Raw genomic sequence first — 27339 nt, forward strand, 5'->3', positions numbered from 1 at the left:
TCCCCCACGAGTATGGGGAGGGGAGAGAGAAAAAATCTTCAGCAGACTCTGCACTGAGCAGAGTCCAATGTGGGGCTCAGTCTCACATGTTCCTGATATTATGACCTGAGTTGAAACCAAGATGCTTAACTGACTGAGCCACTCAGACACCCCAAACTAATGGGAATTTAAATAAAAACTTAAAAAAATAAACTTTCTAAAAAAATAAATAAATAAAAAAAATAAACTTTCTTCCTTTCTAGTACTATCCTACCTCCTTTGTCATAAGAAAGAAAGGACAGGTAAAGTTTGCTGCTTACTTCCTTATCTCATTTACTGCTTGATTTTCTTCAGTCTAGCTTCAACTCCAAACACTACTAGAATTCCTCCCACTGAGGTCACTAATAACTCCAAGTAGCAAATCCAGAGGTTTTTAAATATGTAGCATTTTTTAATATTATTTATATACAATTCTCTCTTTTAAAGTGTACTATTCGATGGTTTTTTTTAATACACTTACAGTTGGGCAACCATCACAATAATCCATTTTAAAAGACTTATACTCTGAAACTATAAGAAAACTATAAGCCATTCAAGATATAAATAAAGGGAAAATATTTTGTGTTCCTGAGTTGGAAGAAATACCATTAAAATGCCCATACTATCCAACCTACAAATTCAATGCAATCTCTTTCAAATTTCCAATGACATTTTTCAAAGAAATAGAAAAGACCATCCTAAAATTTGTGTGGGACCACCAAAGACCCTGAAAAGCTGTAGCAATCTTGAGTAAGAACAAAACCAGAGGTATCATGCATCCTGATTTCAAACTATATTACAAAGCTGTAATCAAAACAGTATGGTATTGGCATAAGAACAGATATCTAGTTCAATTATAAAGAATAGGGGCCCAGAAATATCTCACACATTAATGATCAATTTAGATCAATGGAGACAAGAATATGCAATGAGGAAAGGATAGTTTCTTCAAAAAATGGTGCTGGGAAAACCGGACAGTCACATGCATGAATGAAACTGGGCCACTATCATACCCTATGCGAAAAAAAAAAAAAATCAAACAAAAAGAGAATAAATACTTGAAACTATAGAACTCCTAAAAGAAAATAGGTGGTAAGCTCCTTGACATTGATTTAGACAATGTATTTTTGGATCTGACACCAAAAACATAGAAAGCAAAAGCAAAAATAAATCAGTAGGACTATATCAAACTAAAAAGCTTTTGCACAGGTTTGCCTGAGTGGCTCAGTTGGTTAAGTGTCCGACTCTTGGTTTTGGCTCAGGTCATGATCTCATGAGTAAAGGTGGAGCCCCAAGACAGGCTCTGTGCTCTTCGGGGCATCTACTTGAAGATTGTCTCCCACTGCCCCTCTGCCCACTCTCACTCTCTTTCTGTCAAATAAATAAATAAATCTTAAAAAAAAATAAAAGCTCCCGCACAGCAAAGAAAACCAACAACAAGATGAAAAGGCAACCTATGAAACAGGAGAAAATATTTGCAAGTCATATTTCTAACAAGAGGTTGATATTAAATATATAAAGAAACTCATACTCTGTCCTTTTGGGTTCTCTCTCTACACTTAGGTCCCATGACCCCGCTCACTTGTGTCTTTCCATCTGTAGCATCTACTTAGTCATCGAACTCCTTGTTTCTGTTGTGCTCTCTAAATTTCACATTCTGCCTATTGTCTCGAGTGCCTTCATTCATTACCATGACTTCACCCATTTGCGAGTATATGCCTGTGCCTAGGCCTTTTCCTTGAATTCCATAGTTCCTTACCCAACTATACACTGGGAATCTCTTGATTTTCTGTGGGTGCCTCAAACTCGACATATGTGAAAACAGATTTTCCATTTACCTCACTGAATTCTGATGCTCCTTTTACGTGCCTGATCTTAGTAAGTGGCTCCAACATCCACTAAACACCAAGACCATAAACTTCAATCACTTTTGAATTCTAACCTCTGATACTCACCAATCTTTAAATCCTGCCTTTTTCCTCTAATATATTTTTAATCTTTCTAATTCTTTCCAATATTATTGTAACTACTTTTGCTCAGTTTTTTTTGTTTTGTTTTGATTTGAAACAGTTTTCTAAATAGGTCTCTATTCACCCTTCACATTATTGCCACAATGGTCATTTTAAAAAGAAAATTTGGAAACGTTCCAAAATTTTCAGCAAGGCATGAAAGATTCTTCATAATTTGGATGCTGTTTGCTTCTGCTTTCTTACTCCTACTGCTCTCAAAATATTTTTGGCAGACATTCTTCCTACAAGATTTACCAGTATCTTTCATATGTTAATGAAAAGAAACTTAGTGAAGACTAGTAGGCAACATTTCTGAAATTTATTTGATCAGAGAACACTTTTTCCTTTTTTTCATAGAAATAGTTAATAATCTCTCAGAACTAGTACTTTTCCAATATTTGGGAAAATGATCTACTAGCCTATATATTTTATCTAGATCTTATTCTCAGGATCAATATTGTCAAAGTATAAAAACCAATAAGAAAAAGACATTTCAGAAAAACTAATCATTAAAGTATAGCTTCCATATTGTATTATAGATAACCTGTCACAAACATAATACTTTTGGGATACTTTGAAAAATGTCTTTTAATTCTAACCAAAGAAATAAAAATAAATCCATATTTGTCTAGATTTAGCAAAGAAAAATTGATATTCTATAAATTGAAGTGTTTTAATTATTACCCAATTCTATGGTCAATATAGGACATAAAACATTCTTTTATCTTTCAAATGTGACATTTTTTGTCAGATTTTAGTTATATAATATGTGGCATATCTTAGAGATTGAACACTAAAGTGGAAGAATATGAATGTTTTCAATGATGAAAGTAGCTTATTAAGCAAGAGTTTTGTTGTCCAGCCCATATAATGTTAATTTCCAGCCAGTAGACAATTTTTTTAAGTATGGAGATTAAGTTGAGGTTTGCATTTTCCACACTGAAGGCAATCAATAACCAGTTAATGAATTTTTTGGAAAAAAATGACCTCTGCTTTAAAGGTATCTAATTATTGTGACACTTTCTCTTTGAAATTTTAGTTGAACACTTTAAACTGTGTTCAAGTATTCCTGAAAGAGAAACTTCTGCTTTAAAAGAGATAACACGTGCCGCAGAAAGCATAGGGTTTCTTGATTAGCAAAATTCATTTGTAGACTCTTAAAAATGTCTGTATGTTAAAATGACAAGTGATATAAGAGATAGAGAGGAAGGGAAAGGATGCTTTGTTAATGAAACCAAATCAGTCCTGACTTCTGTATTGCTGACAGACTCCACACCAATATAATTTCAGCCTGCTAAGTGTGTCCTCAACCTTGTAGCTAACCATCTGTGCTAACAGTTTTTGCTCTCTTTTTTTTTTTGCATTAGGAAGTGGCATTTCAAATTTCACTTTCCTTGTAAAAGTAAAGTGTCAGAAAAAAGAACACATAGGTGCTTCAGTGCTGTTCCACAAGAATATTCTTTGCATGGCTTTCTTTGGAAACTATCATTTTCAATTTGTCAGCATGTGGATCTATTTTTATAAGACAACAGATGAAAAAAATAGAAGCACATAAAAGAAAGAGTAAAGAATAAAAATCAAGTTAAACCTCACCTTTGTTAGGATTATCCTGCATCTTTTTTTTTTTTTTAATTAAATTCAATTTGCCAACATAGTAATACCTAGTTCTGTACTGGAAAACTATTGCTGCCTTTTTTTTATTTATTTAATTTTTTTTATTATTAAGAGAGGGCAGGACTGATTCGAAACCGATAAGGTCTATGCCTTCTTGTAGTTTATTATTGAAAGAGGCAATAAGAATGGAGACAAGCATGTAGAATATTCATCAACAGGGTAAACTGAGAGGACAATCCAGTAGTTCAACAGATGAGCAGTTATGAACACATAGGCCCACTTTACTTCTTTTAGTTATCCCTGGGACATTCCATTGATCTCCTCAGGTTACAGCTTCAGGTGCTCTGTTGTACATAACCTTTTAAATAAACTTTTAATTTCAGGGTAGTTTTACACTTAGAGTCATGTAGCAAACACAGGATGGAGTATTTTTTATATTTCAAATCCAGTTTCCACTATTGTTAATGTCTTATGTTACCATGATTCATTTGTCACAACTATTTAACCAATACTGGTACATTATTGTTCACCAAACCCCATGCTTCATTCAGATTTCTTTAATTTTTATCGATTTTTTTTTCCATAGAGTTCAGGCTGATGTAGAGTTTATCAGGTTTCAACATTGTCAAGTTCCTCACATTCTCCATTTCCATACTGTAGTATTTGGGCAGAATTCATTAAATGCAGCTCACAATTAAGGAGCTGGGAGTTTTTTCCCCCTCTCCTCTAAGACACAAATTATTTGGACTTCTGTATGAGAGATCTGTCTTTTCACTCTTATTTATTTATTTATTTATTTATTTATTTATTTATTTAATCATTTATTCATATAAATATGCACTAATGGATATTCATTTTATACATTGAATTATACTGTAATACTACAGCATTTACTATGTTGATAAAGTTGTTCTATTTTACTTTACTCAAAATTGGACATTAGAAATTCTTACAGTTGGTTCCTTTGATAGTCTTCTATTCTTTTATTTATTTGGATAGTTCCTTCAGGCTCATCTTGTGTCTTCCTTGCCCCTGCCCTGAAATCAGCCATTCCTTCAAAGAACCTTGGTTCCATTTATTGGAGAATGATATTAGAATCTCTTTATGTTTTGAATGGAACAGGTATTGATTGAAAGTTAGGGAATGAAAAGGAATCTGGGATTGATTTTTTGTTAAGGAATACAACTGGCCAAAAAAAATGTGTCCTTTGACAAATGGTCTGACAACTACCATTTAAGATCACTAAACCTGCTCCCACCACACCCCAAATGAAAACATATGTGAAAGGAGAAATTTAGAATATGAGAAAGAGGAAGATAAAACTACAAAGTCTCTGAGGAAAAAAGTCACATCTCATGGGTTCCATCCCTGCAGCACCTTACTACATGCTCAGAATTAATAAGCTCTTGATAAATATTTGCTGATTGATCTAAGATGGCCATGCATCTAAATTTTGGCCTGATGTATATGGAAAAGGTAAATGTCAAAGGTTTAAAAAAACCTTTAAGTTTCCATGTGCCCATACACTATTCTATTTTTTTCAGTATGTAGTCTATATGCTGTAAAGATCAAGTCTGATCCATGTCATATTAAAATTTTATATTCATAAGTCATATTAAATTATTTGTGAAGTGTAAGAATAGCTTTTGATTTGAAAGTATGAGCATACTTATTTCTTTTTTTCCTATTGCTTTAAAACCCCACCATGTTCTCAACCTCCTACTCACACATATTCACAATACTTAAATGATTCTTTATATTTCTTTGGAGTAAAATTTGCTCTCTTCTGAATGTAAAAAGCATTAGCATAATGTGCAAGGGCTGTGAAGGAGATATTCCTATAAGCATGACATCAATCTTTTAGCATCTGCAGACCACATAATGGATACTTAGTATGCAAAATGATTGCCAATTTTAGGTATATTAAAATGTTTATCACAATTAAAATATAAAGACAAAATGTGATAAGACATTATATAATCATTTCATAATGCATGAAGATGATGCTGTTTATATCTGACTCAAGGATAAATAGATTCTAATGCATTTTGTTTCTTAGTAAAATTAAATTCAGGCTTTCAATTATATCTATTAAGATTTACAGCAAGCATTCAGAAGCTTTGTTAAATAGTTTTGAATGCTGAGATATTTCTCCCTGAATTCAACTTCTGGTACTTCATCAGATATTAAGTCAACATATCATGCTCACAGCTAAAAGGTTAAATGATTCAACTCATTCAACCCACTGGAAGTCAAGGGTAAATGACTTTCTAATTTACTCTTTGGTGATATTTTACTCTGGAATGATTTCTTCATGATACAGCCTATAGATGTGATTTTTAAATATACCCAATGATATCCCATCTATTTATTCAATGTATCAATAGGAATATATCTATATACTCCTCAGGCAACTAGGATTTAAAGAAAATCAAGTATTAGAAAAAGTCTGTAAGTGATCAGGCCTTTTGCAGGATTTTCCTTTGGCCTTAAGGGATCCTATTATCTTTATCTCAGAAAAGTCATGTTTCTGTCAATGAGTAAGTGGTTTTGTCTATGCTCAAAACTGAACATATCACTGAGATATGCTGCTTGAAGAAGTCACTTGAAGTCACAGAAATGGCTGGTCTTGGGAAGAAATGTTTGTTTCTTCACTCTGATTTTAAATGCACCTTTGCTTTTGACAACCAGTATACCGGCAAAGAGAAAAGCAGAGTTTTACATTTGCTGTGCCTATCTTTACGCTGTATACTCAGTATCCACAGTCTTTTCATATTCCCATTGCTCATTATTTCTTTTGATGTTGAACTATGGTCAGAATTAATTAAATTTGCTGGCCAACTGATCCTTGGCCAAAGCAGTTTAAGTATTGGCATTAAGATGCAGCCTCTGGCCATTTGCTTATTAATACCCTTCCCTGGGGCATAATAACTGGTGCTTATTCATCTCTAATCCCAGTAGAATATTGTCTGAGGCTACAATATTTTTCCAATGAATAATGAGCAGTAACTAAAGAAATGTCCCTCTCTCCTAGTACATTTTTTTTTCCTAACACAAATTTTCAGTGAACAAAATGTCCTTCATATATACGAACCATATACATGCTAACACTTGATTATACCACACAGATCTGAATTTTGTGTAACTATAGACAAAAATATGAGCCAGAACACTCAAACAATAGTTTCTTTTTTTTCACATTTTTAAAGAAAGATTTTTGTTTATTTATTTATTCATGAGAGACACCAAGAGAGAGAAGCAGAGACACAGGAAGAGGGAGAAGCAGGCTCCATGCAGGGAGCTGGACGTGGGACTCAATCCCGGGTCTCCAGGATCAGGCCCTGGGCTGAAGGCAGTGCCAAACCGCTGAGCTACCCAGGCTGCCCCAAACAATAATTTCTTAATGACATTGTCTGCAGTTCTTTTTTTTTTTTTTAAAGATTTTATTTATTTATTCATGAAAGACACAGAGAGAGAGAGGCAGAGACATAGGCAGAGGGAGAAGCAGGATCCATGTGGGGAGCCCAATGAGGGACTCAATCCCAGGACCTTGGGATCACAACCTGAGCCAAAGGCAGACACTCAACTGCTGAACCACTTAGATGTCCCCCATTGTCTGCAGTTCATAGTATGTGGCATTTGGTAAAGTTATCTAACAAGGTAATTTTGCCAATAACTTGTTTTTTTCTTCCTAAGGAAAATATTAGTTCTTAACTTTGCAACTGGTTTTATAAACTCCTCAGCAATTTCATGATTTGTCCCTTTGTGAAAGTGCCATAAAATTTGAATGTGTCATGCAACTAGTTGACAAGATGCCATAATAGTCAATACATTGGGAATTAGGGACAACTGAATTGCAGTTGTCCTACAAAATAGAATTTAAGTTACTCATCAAATATTAATTTTAAATTTTGGGAAACAAATTAGGAAATACTAATAAAAGGTAAGAAGTACATACTCCAGGAGAGAAGTAATATAGTGAAATGGCTACACCTATGGGTTTGGAATCAGTTTGTATTGGTTATAATTCTAGCTTTATGTGGAACTTCTGTCAAGTTATTTGTCTATATTAATACTCAATCACTGGTTTGGTAAAATGACATTAATGCTGGTACCTACCTTACAGGGTTATTATAGTAACTATGTAAATAGTCACTATATAAATAGTTACTATAATAACATATACATTATATATTATATATATAAAATGCTCTTACTTTGTCACATAGTTGTCATTCAATAATTGGTGGTTACATTTGAGAATGAAAGGAGAAATATTTAGAAAAGGGCACAGGGAGTTTCATAAAAAGATGGAAACACTGTTTGCAATCTAAATATTAGATATAGAAATAAGGTTAAAAATTATGGTTCAAACAAAGGATAGAGTTATCCTGATGCAGTTAAAACAATACCACTGACTTATATTTATTGACATAAAAATATATTGAAGATAGAGTCACAAGACTAAAGAAACTTATAAAACTCTATGATGTCATCCCATTAATAGCAACAAAAAATTATTAGTTGTAAGTATGCACAGAATATACCTTTAAAACCTATACACCAGGGCAGGCCGGGTGGCTCAGTGGTTTAGCGCCGCCTTCAGCCCAGGGTGTGATTGTGGAGACCAGGGGTCGAGTCCCGTGTCGTGCTCCCTGCATGGATCCTGCTTCTTCTCTGCCTATGTCTCTGCCTCTCTCTCTCTGTGTTTCTCATGAATAAATAAATAAAAAGTCTTTAACAAAAAAACAACACAAAACAAAAAGCTATACACAAAATATTAACACTGTTATTTTTATTTTTTAGTATGAGCTGAAGTTTTATAATGAACATGCTAATTTCATAATCAGAAAAATACATTTTTTAAAGATTTTATTTATTTATTCATGAGAGAGGCAGAGACATAGGCAGAGGGAGAAGTAGACTCCCTGTGGAGAGCTGATGCAGCACTGGATCCCAGGACCCTGGGATCATGACCTGAGCCAAAGGCAGATGCTTAGCCACTGAGCCACCCAGGTGCCCCCCAAAATATTTTATTTATTTCTAATTTTTAAGATTTTATTTATTTATTCATGAGAGACGCAGAGAGAGAGAGAGAGGCAGAGACATAGGCAGAGGGAGAAGCAGGCTCCATGCAAAAATCCTGATGTAGGACTTGATCCTGGGACTCCGGGATCACACCTTGAGCCAAAGGCAGATGCTCAACCACTGAGCCACCCAGGCGTCCCAAAATATTTTATTTTAAAATGCATTTTCCTCTCTGTTTATATCTCTTCTCTTTACTTCTCTCTTTCAACTCTCCAAAACTTATTTATCTGATATATGTTTTTAAAAGATTTGCTTATTTATTTGAGAGAGAGAGGGGGGAGACTGTGCACATGACAGGGGAGGCAGAGACAGAGAATCTCAAGCAGACTCTCTGCTGAGCATGGAGCCTGTCACAGGGCTTGATTCCATGACCCTGAGATTGACCTGAGCCAAAATCAAGAGTCAGATGCTCAACTGACTAAGCCACCCAGACACCCCCTGTGTCTGATATTTTTTTAAAAACTTGTCAATCTTATATTTATCGGGGCTTCTCTATTTAGGAGTCATGAAAAGGGAAGTACTTAAACATATCTGAAATTATTTTAAAAATTACTCTTACTTAGTTCAACTATTACAATTCTACAGTAAAAATTAAGTGAAGTAGAATTATAGCTGCCCAACAGAGGAGCATAGGAACTTGCAAATAAATATCTCTTCAAAGATCAAAAAGCAAAATTTATTTTTTGTTTGAGAGACTACTGATTTTGGAAATAATCTTAACAAGGTATAATCTATACAAACATACAAAACTAGATAAGGCAAAATAAAACTATTTTTGGTCGGTCCGTAAATTGGTGCTTGATAATCTCTTCTGCAGAGTTGTAGAACTAATAGTTAAAAGTTATTGAAATGTATTACATATGAGGTACTAAATCGCATATAGAAATTATACAGATTAATTCTGTTAACTGTCTGAGAAGACAGGGGTAGTTTTATCCTCATTTCATAGATAAAGATGTGTAGCATAGCATGGTTAAATAACTTTGTCCAGGGTTCCTCAATGAGCAAGTTGTAATTGAGCAAGTTGAGCAAGCTCAGAACTGAAACTTACTGGTCTGCTTTCCCTATTTATTAACTGAACCTCAAAAGATGTTTGTATTATTTTAAAAAGTTATTTAAAAAATTGATTACTCAAGTGTTTGCAATGATCATTACTGTTTTCCTTTTACTTTATATTCTTCTTCTAGCTGCTTTCATAGTTATTTAAGCAAAGCATCATTGAAATGAAGGTAGCGTTTTAAGAAAAGAATTGGGGTCTGAATGTGGGAAAAGTTTCTTTAGAGTTCTATCTCTCTGGTGCTATCATTTCGGGCAATGGCATTTAAAGTTTTTGACTGTGACCTAAAGTGAAACACACATATAATGCACATGCACACCAATGATCCATACAGTCCACATATATGCAAGAATATTAAAGAAAGAAAAGTCTGAACCAGAAAAAATAGTATGCTTTTTGCTTATTTGTCTTGCATTTTTAGAATAAGAGTCTGTAATAGGACTTTGATTATTTCACAAAGTTTTTGAGAGAGCTTATAAGAACTGTTACATGCTTCTTACATTTTAACACATACTATTATAGTATCTCAAAACATACTAGCAAGTATTTCCTAAGTTCAAAAATGAATGTGTCCAAAGAGAGAGAGAGAGAGAGAGAGAGAGAGAGAGAGAGAGAATGTGTCTAAATCTCTAGGAGCAGGACTTAACAAAATAAATTTGAGTTAGCAGAAATAGTCAATAAAACATGCCTAATGGAGTACTGACAAGCTTCCAAATTGCCATCTCTCCATCTTACTACCAGTCCAGTGATAGTTTTCAACATTTTTGTGAAGATATTAAAGATATTATCCTATATCCATTTTCTATCATCTAATTCATCTTCCTCTATTATCTGAACCATGTCTGCTATGGAATGCACACCTATACAGGATAACCAGATTGTAACATGCAGCTGAAATTGGAGAAGGTCAGATTCTATTTTAGGCAAAATAACTGACATTTTGCTCATTTTCAGGAGCAGCTTATAAATGCTTGTTAGGAAAGAAACAGCAGATATGTTAAATTCTTGCAAACTTTGTTTTTTACTCAATTTCCCTCAGAGATGTTGAATATTTTTGAAAATGTGTTTAGCAAAGATTTCTTACTGTAAATAAATTATTAGCACTTGTAGGAAGAAAATATAGCAGACAATACAACACACAAAAAACTTTCATATTTGTTCCAACATCAAATGATGCCAATGTATAAGACACCCAGATGACTAATAGACGTGTAAAAGAATGCTCAACATTACTCATCATCAGAGAAATACAAATCAAAACCATGAAGAGATACTACCTCACCCCTGTCAGAATGGTAAAATAACAGCACAAGAAACAACAGGCATTGTCAAGGATGTGGAGAAAAGGGAACTCTCTTACACTGTTGGTGGGAATGCAAATGCATATGAAGTTTCCTTAAAAAGTTAAAAATAGAACTACCCAAGGATCCAGAAATTACATTAGCATTTACCCAAAGAATACAAAAATACAGATTCGAAGGGATACATGCACCCCAATGTTTATAACAACATTATCAACAATAGCCAAACCATGGAGAGAGCTTAAATGTCCACTGATTGATGAATGGGTAAAGAAGATGTGGTATATATACATAATGGAATATTACTCAGCCATAAAAAGAATGAGATCTTGCCTTTTGCAATGACATGGATGGAGTTAGAAAGACAAATACTATGTATGATTTCACTTATATGTAGAATTAGAAAGAAAACAGATGAACATATGGGAAGGGGGGAAGAGAGAGAGGAAAATAAACCATAAGAGACTTCTTAATGATAGAGAACAAACTGAGGACTAATGGAGGGAAGAGGGTGGGCAGATGGGATAGGTGGGTTAAGGGTATTAAGAAGGGCATTCTTTGTGTGTGTGATGAGCACTGAATGTTGTATGTAAGTGATGAATCTCTAAATTCTACTCCAGAAAACAATATTGCACTGTATGTTAACTAAGTAAAATTTAAATAAAATTTAAATAATGATGCAAATGTTAGTGGAAAAACATACCACGGGCAATTGGGGAATTTTGTAGAGTCAGGAGGGAAATACAATTAATGGACAAATGGCATCATTTGCTTCTGCTCCATTTCATGTTGGGACTTAGGCAAATCTCTAACCTCTTTGAAGCTCTATTCAAATGAGAAATAGAGACTATATTACCATCTTCATAGGACTGCGAGGATAGTCAAAAATAATTCTTGTAATTTACTTAAATGTTTTAGGCAATTAGTAAATTTTCGATCACTTCCATTCCCCTGATTCCTCTTCATATATTAGGTAAATCATAAATCCTTTGATTGTTTGGAACAGGTGAGAAACCTCCCATGTATAAGGGTGGAGGAGAAAGATGACTACTTTTGGTTTTTGTAATATCTGAAACCAGAATGGGAATTCTGAATAAGAAACCTTTCTGAATAAGAAATCTCCATCTTGGTTTCTTTGGGGGATTTGTCAGAGTGGCTCTCAGAGGAATCAGGGAATGAATGTGTGCAAGCTGGGATTCTCTGACCACCGTCTAAGTTTCTAAACAAGCGCATTATTCCTCTGAAGGTGGAGAAGTAGTAGAATGAGAAATAATCTGTCTTGATAGAGCTTTCTCCTCTGGGAATTTGGAGCAAATGCCTGATTCCTCCTTTCGGTTAAAGAATTATGATTAAGCTTAACAATGATCTAAAACAAAGGGGTGTGTGTGTGTGTGCGCGCGCGTGTGTGCGCATGCATTTGGGAGAGTATAACATCCTCACACGTGTAGCCTGCACAACTTTACTGGTTACTACTAGCAGCACTTAAAATGTAGATATGGCAAAGGAGGAAAGAAAAAAGATACTGAAATGAGGAAAATCAAGCCAACCTTCCAAGTGTTGTTTGTACAATGCTGGGTAGCTGAATATTTGGAAATATTCAAGATATGCTCTATTTTTGTTTTGTTTTTGTTTTCACTTTTCTTCAGACAGGTGGTTGGTATGTAATTGGAGCAATATAAAATTTAAGTTAGAAAAGAGCAAAGTATAGCAGTTTGTAGTGATTTTTTAGAATAAAAGAGAAAGTGGGAATTCATGGAAGAAAAAAATAACAGTAGCAGCTCATATTTATTAAGGTCTCCATGTAATCTAGGTACTGAGCCTTGCACTGACATGCATCATCACATCATCTCATGTGAACCTCAAATCACATGATGAAGTTGGTGTTACCATTGACTCAGATTTATAAGCACAAATAATCACTATGCTATATCAACACCCTGAAAAGAGTCGGAAAAAAAGGTTAAATTTTGAAGAACTTCCAAAATAGTGCAGAAATGGCTGTAGAATAGCAGGCAACAAGGTTACATTGTCACAAGGAGAAGAAAGATAAAGTTCCAAGAATTTCCTCTGACTACAGAAGAGACAGTTTTAGAATGGGTCAGAAGGATAATGAACAACTGTTCTATCTTTACACTAAGTATGAAGACATGTATATGTATAGTTCAGTTAAAATTGTGTAGAAGAATAAATACTTTAGCACATTACCCTTAAGGGAAAAAAAGAATTATTTCTGTACCCTTGGAGAAGGAATATGTAAAGCCAGGTTGGATATTAATAATTGCAACAAGCGAAGAGTCTGAAAGTTTCATTCAGGCTCATTCATTGAAGGGAATCTACAGCATTTCTTTAATGCCCAAAAACTAGGGAATCTCCATTTCTTCCTTTTTGAGAAGTATTTTCACAAAAGAATAGAGGTCTATTAAGTTTTTCAAGAAACCTATGAAGACTCAGAAATTGTGTTACTGAGCCATTGGAGGATGGTAGGAAGGACATGTAATTGGTGGTGTATGCCACACATTTCTACTGAGACATTTGTACCCACACCAGGTGCTATTTTCCTTCTATTTTATTTAATACCAGTGCTGAAACTACATGGATACTGATTAAGTCTTTTGTAATGTTTTATAAGATTACTCAACAAGAATTTCACTTCCAGCAGAGAAAATCAAATTTTAATTTTTTTCACTTTTTGTCAAATACAAAAATTATTTTTCAAATACGAGGGTCAGAAATTGGCCTCCCAACAAACATGCTGACTGAGATTCGCACTACCTCTCCCACCCTGCAGTGTGGTGTTATTGAGGAGGTCCTCATTTTTTTCCAAATGATTCTAATTTACCAAAAATACTTGATTCTAGGCAAAAGTAGACTCTACCAGTATGATTAAAAAATACATAATGAAAAAAAAATACATAATGAAGGCTTCATTATGGAAAAAAAGAGAAATATTTAGAAATATCAACTTTTGAGAACACTATTATTAATGAACTGATAATTTACCAATAAATTTTCTCTGAAAACATTTTACTATGTAGTATCTATATTTGCCTGACTCATAAAAAGTATACAAGTATTATAATAATATATTCTTTATTATTAAAATGTAAACAATTCAGGAATATATAAATAAACAGTAATACCCAATCTAATATTTCCAGTCTTTCAACCCTCTTTCCTCTTCCAGATATAACCACTTTTGTTTCAGCTTGGCATATATCATTCTAGAATTTTTTCATTAACTTTATATATATTTGTATGTATCCAGATATATTTATACATTCATAGCATATATAATTTCTTTTTAGGTAATTGGGGTCATTATACTTATTTTTTTCTAAGATTTGCTTTTTATAGTGAGTGGTTTTGATACTCTATTCTGTTTTTCCATATTTATTAAATTATTTTCAATGGTTGCTTCGTATTGATTGGTAAGCATATACTGTTACATATTTTAGTCTTCTTCTATTGATTGACAGTTGATATATGAACCATATAAAATTGTATCAAAGAAAAAATATCCCATAAAAGCCCATTGCATTTTCTTGCTTATTATTAAGTAAAGGTTGGGCTTCACTTCCTCTATTTGTGGATAGTATTTATTTTTTCTTTTATGAAATGACTACTCATACTTGACTTGCCCTATTTTATTGTATTCTTTTTGTAATTTAATTAAAATTGATTAATTTTAAGTACTTTTTACATTTTACAAAATTAGATCTTTGTCTAATATGACTTTGGCAAATATTATCTCCCAATTTTTTAAAAAAGTTTTTATTTATTTATTCATGAGAGACACAGAGAGAGAGAGGCAGAGAAGAGACACCGGCAGAGGGAGAAGCAGGCTCTAAACTGCTGAGCCACCAGGGCTGTCCTATCTCCCAATTTTTTAAGTTAAAAAAGCATTTATTTTGTTTATAGTGTCTATTGTTGTTACTATTGTTGTTTATTGTAGTTTAGCCTATTACTTATTAAATATATTGATTTTAAATTTGTCTTAAGAAGTCTTTTAGAGGAACACCTGGGTGGCTCAGTGGTTGAGCATCTGCTGACCCCAGGGTCCTAGGATGGAGTTCCACATCGGGCTTCCTGCAGGGAGCCTGCTTCTTCCTCTGCCTATGTCACTGCCTCTCTCTGTGTGTCTCTCATGAATAAATAAAATCTTTTTTTTTTTTTTTTTAAAGAAGCCTTTTACAATTACTTAAAGAAAAACTAGTTTCTAACAAGAGAAATTATCTCTCCGGCTAAATAATAATATGAAACTATTTATAACAATAGATTTTTAAAGAATTATTATTTAGGTTAATAAGCATTGACCCTTAGATCTAAATTCTCTGTTCAATTATTTAATATTATTACAGACAATTGTTCATTTCTGTTTTAATCACCATTTTATACTTCTCATTCATGCCTGGCCATGTTCCAACAAGAAAGTTAAAGAATGCAGAGAGGGCATTACCTCGTTCTCCATGGAATTCATTTAGATCAAATAAATATGTTTATAATAGCAAATAACATAAATTTAGGTGCAGATTGGAATTAGGAATGTATGCATATAGTGACTACACTCAATCTCCTAGTTGGAAACAGAGGCAAGAGAACCTCGCTTTGAAATGCCCCCTGAAGGAAGGGAGAAGAAATGTGTGGGAAATATCAGAAAAGGAGACAGAACATAAAGACTCCTAACTCTGGGAAACGAACTAGGGGTGGTGGAAGGGGAGGAGGGCGGGGGGTGGGGGTGAATGGGTGATGAGCACTGAGGGGGGCACTTGACAGGATGAGCACTGGGTGTTATTCTGTATGTTGGTAAATTGAACAACAATAAAAAATAAATTTATAAAAAAAAATGAAATGCCCCCTGAAGCGTAACTCCTTGCATATAATTGATAATTTTCAATATGTCCTAAATTTACAGAATAGCACAGAGTGGTATACATATACGTACTTTTTATTTGAGTGAGCACTTTCAACGGCTCAGAATTTTAGGGAAGCAAATAATAATGTTCAGAAGTTGCAGAAGAGTTTTTATCTGCACATGGAGGAGAGACATGAAAGATAGGCTTAAGTACTGTTGGGGGTATAAGGGGACTGTCTACCCTGACAACAGCATGGAGTAGGTGGGAAAATGAGCTCAGGTCAGCTTTTGCCCTGAAAAGCTTACATAGATTCCAGAGAGAAGCACCACCTATGTATGTCTTTCCTTCCTTCCTTCCTTCCTTCCTTCCTTCCTTCCTTCCTTCCTTCCTTCCTTCCTTCCTTCCTTCTCTCCCTCCCTCTTGTCCTTCCTCCTTCCCTTTCTTTCCTTTTTGAAATCCTTTATATCACTTTGTACAGAATGCATTCTTGTACAGAATGCAGCAGTGAGATTACAAAAAGAATCATGAATTAATGGTATAAAAACAAAGCAGCTAGAACCTCAAGTAGAATCTAACTCCAAAATGCCTTTAGAAGAATTAACAGGAGCCTTTAAAAGGGCCTGGGTAGCAATGGGACACAATTCAAGTAATGGCCAAGGGATATTTTAGTGAAAGGACACTGATGCAACTGTGACCCTTTACATTTACACAGGGCTCTGAGGATAGGGGTGAATATTCAGAGAACCTCAATTCCAGCTCTGCTCCCTTCTAATATGTATCTTTGGCCCAGTGACTTCATCTTTCTGAACTGCAGTTCCCTCATAAAAATATCAGAAAAAGTATTCAGTCTCTGGTATGTGATTGAAGTCACATACGTTAAATGCCAACACAATATCTCATGTTGCCAAACTAAAAAATGCTAACAGTTATTGTTATTATAATACTTATAAGTACTTTTGTAAGTCATCTCACTGTTCAATTTGTCATCCTTAAAATGAAGTTAAGATAGAGAAAGAATTATTACTATTCCTAAATGAGTAAAATTAGATAAATTGCCTAATATCCCTACAGACAAAATCACTGGGCTTTTGACATTGGGTCTCTTGGGTCTTTTGGTTACACAGTTCTGAGGAAAAGTAAATGCAGTAAATGATGAGAAAGAAACATAAATAAAAAGATACATTATTTATGTATTCCTTCTGGGTAGCGACAGCGTGCTAAGTGCTTTCTATACATAATTTTATCATCATTACCATCTTGGGTACTGGAATTCACATTTTATAGGTAAAGAAAGGCACATAGAACTTAATTACTCATATAAGGTCATAGCAGCCAATAAATGGAAGAAATGGGAATTTCTTTTTATTCTGTCTTGCCCCAGAATACAAGCTCTTTTTGTGAGGTCAAGCTGGAATGAGTCATCTATTGATGTTGCAGGAATGGGCTGCAGAAGAGTGACAGAATGGAAGATATAGGCATCATCTGCAATGAGTTACTCTGCACTTAACCTACTAAGATGCTTTCCAAAAAAGGGAGAGAGAGAGAGAGAGAGAGAGAGAGAGAGAGAGAGAGAGAGAATATAATAGATCTTAGACCTTTTGGGGAAGGTTTGGCCCAAAAAAGAGAGGGGGAGATTTAGTTTTGCATGACAGAACAGAAAGGGTGGAAGTAGAAACAAGAGAGGCCAATATTTCAGAGTCTGAATGTCATTAAAAAAAGAAGATGTTTTCACAATTGTTAACAATGAAGGAGAAGGAAATTTAGGAGGATGAGGGCCAAAAGAGGATTTTGGAACTGGCAGGAACAACCCTCTGGGAGGAAATGGCAGCTAGTCTACAATGAAATACCAACAAGTAACACACAGTTTAAAAGGGAAGGAGAAAGAAAGAATGCAAAAACAAAACAAAACAAAACAAAACAAAAACAAAGATCAGATACTCTAGGTAAGTATAAAATTAGAGAAAAGTAGTTCTGTGATCTAAAAAGTTTAATAAAAGTTAACAATTATAATCCCACTAAAATGTAAAGTTTTATGATTTTTTTACGTGAAATAGGAAATTTTCATTGAGAACTTTATTAACTTACAGAACTTCCGAGTTTCACTTGTCTGTTCAATGGGTATACTAACTTTCCACATTTACTTCACTGTGTGATACTGATATAGTACTTGTCAATCAGAAGACTGCATTAAGAGCAAACTTCTAGTTATTTTTTAGTCTTCCTTACTGAGAGCACTTCTTGGCATCCTTCATCATTTTCCCCAAGAATTTTTTTTCTCATATGGTTGTTTCAAATATAGCACTCCTCAAAAATGGCTGATTTTCTGCAGCTGTGGTAGCAAGTAACTATCAGGACTGGTTTTAAACCTGCTTACTCAGTTATTGACAGTTCTAAAAATCATCTGAACAGATTTTTTACACAAATTTGATCAATTAATGGCAATGCACTTCAGTAAACATGCATCGGAAAATCAACTAATTAGTAATAATCTTAAATTTTAAAAGTCAGTTGATCAGAAAAAGACTCACTTTGAACATGCTTATGAAAGTCAGCTAATCAATGATATTCTTACCTAGGTAAAAAACCACGTTCCTACAACATCAATACATTAAATACTCTGGAAATCTGTCAATCACTAAATTCCACTTTAAACCCAAACCCTGTATAATATTAGCAGCCTTCTCTGCTCTGAAAGCCTCTACCTGACTAGTGTAGTTCTCCTTTCCTTAAGTTAGCAATAAATTCAGCAGTATGATTTTTTTGTTTAAAATATTAAGGATTGGTTTTCATCCTTTTGGCAGCTAAATACTCTGGAAATTAAAAATCTGTGCAACGATTTTGGGAAGAATATAGGTAATCATTTTCTCAGCCTTCATCGTTTAATTTCTAGAAATTTGCTCAGACACCGCATTATCTTTGTAATGCATTTTTGCATGTAATGCTTTGAACAATCCTATAATGTGAGTCTTTTTATTTCCACTTTATATTTAATGAAAACAAGGCTTATAAAGTTTAAAACCTTTTCTGTAGCCACATACCTAGTTACACTCTGAATATCTAGAGACTGAGTCTTAAGTCAGAATCTACTTGCTCTACAAGAGAAAATGATCCAAAATAAGGACAAAAATATTTGTTAAAAATTTATACTAAACCATTGTTTGTATATATGAAAACCCATGAACATTCAAATATCAAAGATAAGAAAAGAGATAAGTAAATAGTCATTATAAGGATTATAAGGATAAAATAATGACTATGTATGTTAAAGTGCTTAGGATTTGGGATTGAGCCTAAAATCAAAACACAAAATTATAATTATACCATGTAAAATTATGTGTATATATGAATTGAGAATAAAAGGAAATGTGGATAAATATCTATGGGTGGTTGGATTCTGGGTGAAATACATTTTATTGAGTTTTTAAAATATTGTTTTAATATTTATGTAATCTAGGTTACTTTTGTATATTGTTTTAATATTTATGTAATTACAAAACTAAACTAGATATAAATTGTAATCTCAAAAAAAAATTGTAATCTCTATAATTGAAATTCCCCATATTCTATGGGAATTCCAATGTCCCAAAAGATTCTTGAGAATTCCAAGGTTCTTATCAACTCCTGATTATTTAGTGCTCTCAATTCCTACCCTGGAAATTTAAAAATTCTACTCATGTCTTATTCACCATAAATGTTCCCTTCCTTCTACTTTGACCTGGATGTGGAACTCAGTCTCTTAATTTGCTCCTGGCACTTCATGGAGACATAGTTAGCAGGTGTTTCTGAAGTTTTAGATGGAGAAGTGTTATACCATAGCAGAGTATGCAAGTTAATATTGAACACAGATCATCACTCTCCTAAAACTCTTTGAGTCACCCAACATATCACTCATCCTCTCCTCCCTGAAGATTTACTGATAAATTCCCCTCACTTTGTCATGGAAGACAGCTCTCCATCATCAACTTCTGCTTTGAACATAATGAAGATTTGATATTGTGCATCCATAAAACCAAGGGAGCATATGCCTTTAGCAGCACAGAGATTTATTTTGATATATATTATTATATTCCAACATAGGAGTGGAGAATCATTATATTCATTTTTGAGGGTGTAAGTGACATCGATTTAAAGTCACAAATTTTAAATTAACATCCTACTGTGTTTCAAGTCAAAAATAATATGAATTTAAAAGAAATGATGAGACATTAAAAAAAGGAAGGGAAAGATTAATTTTATGATAGGAAGATACACTGAAAAGGAAAAAAAAACAAAATAGAAATAGTTGAAAACAATTAAAATTAGACTTAAATACTATAGAATGGTCACATTTATTTTATAAGACTAGCTAGAAATCTCACAGGGCTAATATGAATGATTTTAAATAAAAGTTTAGGGTATGTTTATCTCTTTCTACTTATTCTAAGTACCTACTAACATAAATATTCACACTACAGTATTTTTTCCTAGAGGAGATGGTTCACTGTGAAGTGTTTTCTGTTTATAGTGTAGCTACAGGGAAATCATAGTCACTAAAAATAAAAATTTAAGGCCAATTTGACAATAATAAATTCAGACTTTCCAGACATCTTTGTCTACTAATTCTTTCCCCAGAGCATATAATTTGAAGTATAGTCTTAGAGCTGCTTATATCTGCATATTCAAAATAAAGATATATCATTAAAGGGATGAGAAAAGAATATAAAGTAGCAGTTATTAAAGGTACAGTCTTCCATTGGCATTGACTTGACTATGCTACCAAAGTAAAGGTAAATGGACTTTTTTGGGGCAACCAAAATAAAGCAGTAAGTTTTCCTGGACACAAAGCATACAACTATTTTCTCCTCAGTTTTCTCCAAGTTATTATTATTATCCAAGTTCTGTGAAATTCTCTATCATTAGCTATTTTCTAATTCCTTTAAACATATTTTCTACTTCTGGATAAAATATTATCCCTGGTATGGGAGATATCAGGGAGGCATAACAGAACACTTTGTCTGTCTTTCCATCTATCCATCCATTCATCCATGAATTCATCTACCTATATACTCTACCTACATCTGCTATAATCATATAGGTGTCTGCAAATGTAATAGTCAATACCAACACCAGGATTCTGGAGCCAATCACACTTATGGTTCCATTTATGCTACCCCAATTACTCCTGAAATTACCTGACATCTTAAGCCTAGTTTCCTTAATTGAAAAATGTGCTCAATGGTATTTTGTTTAGAAATTCAATAGAAATTCAATTGCAAATACTTTTGAGCACCCATTATTCACCAAGCAGTACAATAAGAAGGCTTCATACAAAGAGAGAGGTCTTACAAAAATAACTTTTATGAGTAACTTCTTGAACAACAACAAAAACAAAAACAAAAAATAATAGGCTTTTACTATGGTAGAAGGGGTTTAGATTACAAGAAAGAAAATAGTGAGAGCTCTAAGCATTCAGATATGGTAGAGGTAGATTTGGAATTTTCTTGTCAATGTATATTTATGTATTGTAACAGATGTCAAATGAAATTTACACATAAGATGGATCAGTTTGATTTTGCATATGTCTTCTCTACCTACTATACTATTATTTGAAAGTATAGGGATTTTTTTCTATCGATGTATCTTCTTTTACTGTTTGTCATCCTCTTATCCAAGAGCTTTTCAAATAGCCTAATAAAGTATTTTCAAATTACCTAATAAAATAAGTTCCCTAAGAAGTTGGCATTGTGATTGGAAAGCAATAGGGAGAAAGCTTGATTTATTGATAAGTGAGAGTATGCTATAAATTTATTCCATATTAAAACTGCCTATGGATTATCAGATCACTCTTAGAGAAACTGCAGCATATAGTCATAGTGATGCAAATGCTAAAGGCAAGGATCACAATGTCCAAGGCTAGGTCTGCTTTGTTTTATAAAATTTATTTCTTCTGAAATACTATGTATAAACCTAATAACATTATACCAAGGAAGACTGTTATCTAAGAAAAGACATGATAAATTCTTTTGTGAGAGAAAGGATCATTTTATAATAAAAAAATAACTTCTCAGTTTATGTATTTTGTGACTTTTTTGGTTCTCATTCATTAGATTTCCTTAAAGTGAAAGTATACTTACGTGTAATATAAATAAATCAGCAATAGTCATTTCCAAACTAGTAATCTCAATTGGATTTTGAAGTTCAACAGAAAATAGATATTTCAGGTGAAATTTTTCCTTTAAATATGAATACTTTTTCTTTTAGTAGTGTACAATTTGTTAAAAATTTTTTAAATGAAGGAAAAGAGCTTGGTTATGTCTGAAAGTTAAGGAAAACAAGAATATACTCTAACAAATTAGAGTATTTCCATGTAGTGTGGACTTCATTATGTGGTACATAGGTCAAGGATTAAGAGTTAAGCAAGGTGTGTTCTACAGAGATGCTCAACCCTTTACAAGCTGCTTGCCTCTAGGCAAGTCACTTAACCTAGCAGAAACTTCTATTTTTTTGTTTACAGCTAAAGAATCTTATTTGAATTTCCTACTTTGCATGCACACTATAAGGCTGAAATGTCATATGTGTACAAAGAAACCTTTATACTCCTAAAAAAAGAACAAAGGGATTTTGGCCTTGTAATGCAATATTATTGTGTTAGATAAGGTACACAAGCCCTTAAGTATCCCAATCTAAAAAGACATTACAGTTATTTTGGCCATTTATTGATTTTTTAAATATCAGAATGTATATCCATTTATGTAATAAAAACTACAGCCAGTCATAATGATTGTCAAGTTGCTGTGCCTGTGTGACCAACAAAGCTGTACTGCCAAATAATATGAAACCAAATGGCAAAATTTAATTTTAATTAAATTTAGTTAGAGCATTACAAATTAAAAAAAAAAACATAATTTTGGATGGTTTAAGTAATATGAATTGTTAAAGATGCAAATCTATGTGAAGAGCTCTTATAATTCTCAATTTTTAAGTAGTAAAAGAATGTTTTTATGGCAAATAAGAGCATAGGTTCTTAACAGCTTAGAGTAGATAGATAAAAATGGCAAAATGTGTTTATCACGGGGGTAGAAAGGATTAGATTACATATGAGAGGAATCTTTCAACAAGTAGATTTATCACTGACCAAGTATTAAAAACTTAGAATTCATTTTTAAAGATATTAATAATAACATATCTATAAGTAATATAAGTATAAATAATATATAAATATATCTATAAGTAATATAAATAATATGTAAATATAAATATTCTTATCTATATCTAAAAATAATATAACAATTTATAGAAAAGTTGCCAGGAGGTACAGAGAACTCCCTTTACCAGCTTGTTCCACTATCAAAATAATCATGGTACATTTGTCAAAGCTAAGAACATTGGCAAAATAATATTAATACGGCTGCAGATTTTATTCAGATTTCACCAGTTTTCTCATAAATGCCTCTTTTCTGTTTCAATATCAAATCCAGGGTACCACATTGTATTAAGTCATAATGTCTCTCTTGCCCCTTTAGCTGTGTTTCTCAGTCTTTCATAATCTTGAAACTTTTGAAGAATACTGGTATTTTGTAGTACATACTTCAATTTGACTTTGTCTCATTTTTTTTCAAGATTACAATGGAGCTCTGGGTTTGTGGAAAGAATATAACAGAAATGAAATATACTCATCACATCACACCAGAGTACATGGGGGTCAACAAAACCTATTTTGGAGATGTTAAGCATGATCATTCAATGAATGATATCTGCCACATTCTCCATGGAAAAATTACTTTTCCCTACATATCTATACTCTCTCAGGCAGGAAGTCTAGCTCACATTCAGAAGAAGAGGAATTAAGCTTCACTTCCTGGGATGTGGTGAAGTATCTACATATATTATTTGGAATTTTTCCATAATGAAGATTTTTTGTCATTTATCTTTCTAGTCAATCATTTATTTGCACCAATGTGAATTCATCAGTATTTATTTTATTCATTAGGTTATAGCCTAATACAATCAATATTTTATTTTACAAAGTGTTTTAGTTTTTGTTACTGGGAACTCTTTCTCGTTAGCTCCTGTATCCTTTTGACATGCCCTAATCACTTTTTTTTTTTTTTTGCCACTTTTTCACTTTCTAGTACTAGAAGATAGTTGAGTCTTAGCTACATTTTTCCTTCTGTATCTCCCAAATCAGCCATTTTTCCTGATGGCCTGGGTTCCTTTCTTATTTTTTAAAAAGATCTTATTTGTTTGAGAGAGAGAGCAAGAGAGCATGTGCAGGGGAAGGGATAGAGGGAGAGGGACAAGCAGACTCCCTGCTGAGCCACTGGAGGGCCCCTGAGTTCTTTTCTTAAATTGGAGAATGGTATTTAGTAACTAAAATCTGGACTTGGGGTATGCTCACTGCTACTGTGGTGTTACTACTTCTGGGACCTTTCCATAGGTAGAGTTAATAAATAGTATGTATGTATACCCATGTATACACACATATACATACTTATTTTTTTAACTGTTTGTAGGTATGCTAAAATAAAAATTAGTTCATATTGATATCTCTGCCTAGCATGATGAGGTTAATTTTAGCTATTTCCCTTTGATTATTTATAACCTCTTTCACTGACAATGAAGAACCTAGCTTTCATTATCAGCAATTCATTTATTTTCTCCACCCTAATATAATTACAAAGTAGTTACATACTCACCTGTACTCGAGGGGGAGAATTATCAAAGGGTGTACAATGTCTATGTACAATTATTTTCCCTTTAGCATTATTCATTTTAGTTTGTGCCTCTAGGAAGACTGCTTCCCAAAGTTACTTAGGCTAGACCCCTTTTTTCCCCATGGAGAAAGAGGTTATGTATTACATTTGTAATTTGGTTATATTGATTTGTCACAGTCTTTATTCCATCTTGGTATATCAATATCCAATTGTCTTCTTATTTTTAATTTGCATACTATATAGCTCACTTTGTGTTATATAGTTCTATAGGTCTTAATGAATACATAGTCATCTATCCAGAATTGCAGTACCATGTAGAACAGTTCTATCATCCCTGAAACTTCCTCACACTATCACTTTATAGTCAACTCTCTTATATCTCCCAATATCTCTTATATATCTCCACTGATTTGTTTGTAGTTTCTTTATTTTGCTTTTTCTAGTATTTAAAATATATGGAATCATAGAATATTCAGTCATTTGGGTCTTTCATGTTTCACTTAGCAAGATACATTTAACCTTCATCCATGATGTTGCATAAATTGACAATTCTTTTTTATAGTTCAGTAATATTTCATTGTATAGTTATTACTATAGTTTCCTCATTTATTCACCAACTGAATAACATTTAGGTTATTTTGATGTCATAGCAATTACAGATAAAATTGCTATAAATACTCACATATAGAATTCTGAGTAAAAATAAATTTTAAATTCACTTGGGTAATATAGGAATGGGATTGCTGGATCATATGGTTAAGTGTATTTATTTTTTTAAAAAAGCTGGAACACAATTTTCCAAAATGTTGGTACCATTTTGAATTTCTATCAGCAATGAATAAAAATCCTTATGGCTCTGCATGCTCACCAGCATTTAGTATTGTCAGATTTTTAAAAATTTTTATCCATTTTAATATGTGTCTAGAGGTATCTAATTGTGATTTCAATTTGCAACTCTCTAATAACTAATAATGTTGAACATCTTCCCATATACTTGTTGCCATCCATACATCTTCTTACTGAAATTCAGATCTTTTATCCATTTTTAAAATTTTTTAAGTCTTAAGACTTCTTTATAATTTCTGAATACAAAGCCTTTATCAGATATGTGATTTATAAGTCTGAAGCTTATATTTTCATTTTGAAATGAAATATATTTTAATGAAAAAAAAAGAAATATATTTTAATGAATATATTTGACAGAGACATTTTTAAAATTTTTATTTTACTTTTTGCTTCTGAATCACTCATTGTAATTAGAAGGGCTGTGATCAGCTAATTCCTTTAGTTTCAATAGAGTGTTTACACTGAAGCCGATTTAAAACAAATTCAAATGTACATTATAGCCTTAAGGTTTAGATCTTATATATTTTCTTATATATAACTTCTCCTGGATAAGATGAGAGTGGTTAAAATTTCATTTTTAAGTCGGAAGTCTAGAATTTGACATTTTTTTCTTATTAATATTTTAAAGTTACAGGCTCAATTGGTGTGTTCAAGATCACCTATAAAATTCATTAGGCAGAACTATGGCTTTATGTTAACATATCTCTGGAAAAGAGTTGTTCAATGAGGTAGGTATTAGCCATATGGAACTGTTGAGTACTTGAAATGTGGTGAGTGTGACTTAAGAAATCACTTTTAATTTTGGTTAATTTAAATTTAAAAACTGATATTCAATTTAGTTATTGGAATCCTTAAGTATATGTGGGACAACTTGGCTTTGTGAATCTACTTTTTTTCAACTGTAAATTTTATGAAACCTAAATACAGATCAAGAATATCCAATAAAAATGTGGTATCCTAATTGATATGTGCTATAAGTACACACAGGATTTCAAAGACTGAGTATGAAAAAATAGGACATAAAAGGTGTCTATTTTTTATATCAATCACATGTTAATGATTATATTTTGAGTACATAGGGTTAATAGAATATGTTATTAAACACCATTTTACCTGCTTCTTTCTGCTTTTAAAAAAATGTGGTCACAAGACAAATTTAAATTGCATGTTTGGCTCATATATTTTTTTAGATGGCACTACTTTAAAACCATATATTGTGTATTAAGTTATATATTGTGTCAAAAAGCATTCAGTGTTCTGAAATGGCATGCTAATAACCTACCCACCATCACTCCAGCTTCCACAGTATAACCAGTCATACCTCATTCCCCTTGCTTTGTAGAGAAAGATCAAGGCTCACTAAGCTCCAAATTACTGGTGGTAAATGTTAGATACTCAGGGCCCCTGTAAGGAAAGGGACAGAAGAATGGCGTGCAAGGTTTGGGGTGAGTATTGCAGATCTGGCCTTATCAAGTATTGTTAAGGAACGGCATCTCCTGATGGCCTAACCATCTCATAAATTTGGGGGACATTTCTTATTAGTGAAGGGCTCTAGCTCATGCCTTATTTTCCTGAAGAAAAGGTGTTGGGCTACCTCCTTTCCTTCCCACTGCTGTGAGGTAGTACTTTCAGCTTAGTACTTAACAACATAGTGTACCAGCCTTTCATTCCCTTCCTTGCTTTCTGGCAATGTGAAATTAATAGTAAGAGTTTCACTTACCAAGCAAAGACTAGCCTTCTTCTCCTTTTTATGTAACTTATTTAAAAAACTAGACACACACACACACACACACACACGCACATGCACACACACACAGATGATTTAATGGTGTAGGTATTATCTTGCCAAAACTAAAATAA

The 27339-nt window shown here is 33.1% G+C and overlaps 1 protein-coding gene across 3 annotated transcripts in view; it reads right to left on the minus strand.

Moving 5' to 3' along the window:
- FUT9 (fucosyltransferase 9) overlaps positions 1-27339 on the minus strand; it is a 122091-nt gene that overhangs the window by 76727 nt on the left and 18025 nt on the right. The gene's annotated exons all lie outside the window — the stretch shown is intronic.

Source organism: Canis aureus, chromosome 7 (genome assembly GCF_053574225.1).
Source record: "Canis aureus isolate CA01 chromosome 7, VMU_Caureus_v.1.0, whole genome shotgun sequence".
In the NCBI taxonomy this organism is placed as follows: domain Eukaryota; kingdom Metazoa; phylum Chordata; class Mammalia; order Carnivora; family Canidae; genus Canis; species Canis aureus.